The sequence below is a fragment of the Arachis ipaensis genome, chromosome B10, assembly GCF_059453495.1.
Source record: "Arachis ipaensis isolate K30076 ecotype BB chromosome B10, ASM5945349v1, whole genome shotgun sequence".
Lineage (NCBI taxonomy): Eukaryota > Viridiplantae > Streptophyta > Magnoliopsida > Fabales > Fabaceae > Arachis > Arachis ipaensis.
The window spans coordinates 47,760,033-47,763,546 of record NC_142435.1 but is presented as its reverse complement, the minus strand read 5'-3'; positions in this window follow the sequence as shown (position 1 = coordinate 47,763,546).

Sequence of the window (3,514 nt, the reverse complement as noted above, 5' to 3'; positions counted from 1 at the left end):
AACTGGTTCCTACAAGAACAGTTACAGGGTGGCGCATGTGTATTGACTACAGAAGGCTCAATACAGCCACCAGAAAGGATCATTTTCCTTTACCATTCATAGACCAGATGCTAGAAAGACTAGCAGGTCATGATTATTACTGCTTTTTGGATGGCTACTCAGGTTATAACCAGATTGCAGTAGATCCCCAGGATCAAGAGAAAACAGCATTCACATGTCCATCCGGGGTGTTTGCTTATAGAAGGATGCCATTTGGGCTATGTAATGCGCCTGCAACCTTCCAGAGATGCATGCTCTCTATTTTCTCTGACATGGTGGAAAAATTTCTGGAAGTCTTCATGGATGACTTCTCAGTATATGGAGACTCATTCAGCTCCTGTCTTGATCACCTGAAACTTGTTCTGAAAAGATGCCAAGAAACCAACCTAGTTTTAAATTGGGAAAAGTGTCACTTCATGGTGACTGAAGGAATTGTTCTTGGGCATAAAATCTCAAACAAGGGAATAGAGGTGGATCAAGCAAAAATAGAGGTAATTGAAAAATTACCACCACCTGCCAATGTTAAGGCAATCAGAAGCTTTCTGGGGCATGCAGGATTCTATAGGAGGTTTATAAAGGATTTTTCAAAAATCGCAAAACCTCTAAGCAATCTGCTAGCTGCTGACACGCCATTTGTGTTTGACACAAAGTGCCTGCAGGCGTTTGAAACGCTGAAAGCTAAGCTGGTCACAGCACCAGTCATTTCTGCACCAGACTGGACATTACCATTTGAGCTAATGTGTGATGCCAGTGATCATGCCATTGGTGCAGTATTGGGACAGAGGCATGACAAGCTTCTGCATGTCATTTATTATGCCAGTCGCGTTCTAAATGATGCCCAAAAAAATTACACAACCACAGAAAAAGAACTACTTGCAGTGGTTTACACCATTGACAAGTTCAGATCATACTTAGTAGGATCAAAAGTGATTGTGTATACTGATCATGCTGCTCTTAAATATCTACTCACAAAGCAGGATTCAAAACCCAGGCTCATCAGATGGGTATTGCTTCTGCAAGAGTTTGATATAGAAATAAGAGACAGAAAAGGGACAGAGAACCAAGTGGCTGATCATCTGTCCCGGATAGAGCCAGTGGAAGGGACGTCCCTCCCTTCTCTTGAGATCTCTGAGACGTTTCCTGATGAGCATTTATTCGCCATTCAGGAAGCACCATGGTTTGCCGATATTGCAAACTATAAAGCTGCAAGGTTCATACCCAAGGAGTACAACAGGATACAAAAGAAGAAATTAATTACTGATGCAAAGTACTACTTGTGGGATGAACCTTATCTCTTTAAGAGATGTGCAGACGGAATTATCTGTAGGTGTGTGCCTAGAGAAGAAGCACAGAGGATCCTGTGGCATTGCCACGGATCTCAATATGGAGGCCATTTCGGAGGTGAGCGAACAGCCACCAAGGTCCTCCAATGTGGCTTCTATTGGCCCACACTCTATAAAGATTCCCGAGAGTTTGTACGTAAATGTGACAGTTGCCAAAGAGCTGGTAACCTGCCTCATGGTTACGCCATGCCTCAACAAGGAATCTTGGAAATTGAGTTATTTGACGTATGGGGAATTGACTTCATGGGACCTTTCCCACCATCATACTCAAACACTTATATTCTGGTGGCAGTTGACTATGTATCAAAATGGGTTGAGGCTATTGCCACACCCACCAATGATACTAAAACAGTGCTGAAGTTCCTCCAGAAACATATGTTTAGCAGGTTTGGTGTCCCTAGAGTACTAATCAGTGATGGAGGCACTCACTTCTGCAATAAACAGCTTTACTCTGCCATGGTTCGGTATGGAATTCGCCACAAGGTGGCCACTCCATATCATCCACAAACCAATGGGCAAGCTGAAGTCTCTAATAGAGAATTAAAGAGAATCCTGGAACGAACAGTAAATACCCGTAGAAAGGATTGGGCACGGAGCTTGGATGATGCTCTGTGGGCTTACAGAACAGCATTCAAGACCCCTATAGGGACCTCTCCATACCAACTGGTGTATGGTAAGGCATGTCACCTGCCCATGGAACTGGAACATAAGGCCTACTGGGCAACCAGATTCCTAAACTTTGATGCCAAATTAGCAGGAGAAAAAAGATTGCTCCAGCTAAATGAGCTAGAGGAGTTCAGATTCACAGCTTTCGAAAATGCCAAGCTATATAAAGAAAAATAAAAAAAGTGGCATGACAGAAAGCTGTCATCTAGAATCTTTGAACCAGGACAGAAGGTTCTGTTGTTTAACTCTAGACTCAGGCTATTCCCCGGGAAACTGAAATCCCGGTGGAGGGGACCATACGTGATTACAAGTGTATCACCATATGGTTATGTGGAGCTTCAAGATATTGATTCTGATAAGAAGTTCATTTTCAATGGACAGAGAATCAAGCATTATCTTGAAGGCAACATTGAGCAAGAATGCTCAAGGCTGAAGCTAGATTAAAAGCTCAGCAAAGTCCAGCTAAGGACATTAAAGAAGCGCTTGTTGGGAGGCAACCCAATTTTTATTTATTCTCATGATTTTTCATGTTTTATTAGGTTCATGATCATGTGGAGTCACAAAATAAATATTAAAAATTGAAAACGGAATCAAAAACAGCAGAAGAAAAATCACACCCTGGAGGAAGCACCTGTCTGGCGTTCAACGCCAGAACAGAGCATGGTTCTGGCGCTGAACGCCCAGAACAAGCATGGTTCTGGCGTTCAACGCCAGAAATGGCTAGTAAATGGGCGTTGAACGCCCAAAATGGGCACCAACCTGGCGCTGAACGCCCAGAGTTGTGTGCAAGGGCATTTTGCATGCCCAAATTGGTGCAAGGATGTAAACGCCTTGACACCTCAAGATCTGTGGACCTCACAGGATCATTTCAAGATCTGTTGACCCCACAGGATCCCCACCTTCCCTCTTCTTTTGCTCGAGGGCGAGCAACATTCTAAGTTTGGTGTGGTAAAACAATTATGTGAAGGATCTATAGCTCAGTGGTAGAACATGTGGCTGCAAATCAAGAGATACCTCAGGGGATGCACTTCCCTCCACATAATTATTGGAAGCAACTGAGGATAAAAATACCAAAAATCACTAGGAATCAAGCCACAAAGGGAAGGAAGAGACATAAAAGAGCTCAAGAACATCATTGGTGCCTCAAGAAGGAAATGCCATCATCACTAAGGTGGACTCGTTCCTTGTTCTTACTTTCTCTGTTTTTCGTTTTCTCTATGTTAAGTGCTTATCTATGTTTGTGTCTTCATTACATGATCATTAGTAGTAATTAGTGTCTAGTTTGATTTTATCCCCAATTAAGTTATAGTCTATTTTTCTCATCATCAGCAAACATGAATAAAATAATAGATCTTTTGAATAAGAGGTAATAAAATTTCGAGTTTTTAATAAGAAAAATTCTAATTAGTAACATGTGGTGGCAATGCTTTCTGTCTTCTGAATGAATGCTTGAACAGTGCATATGT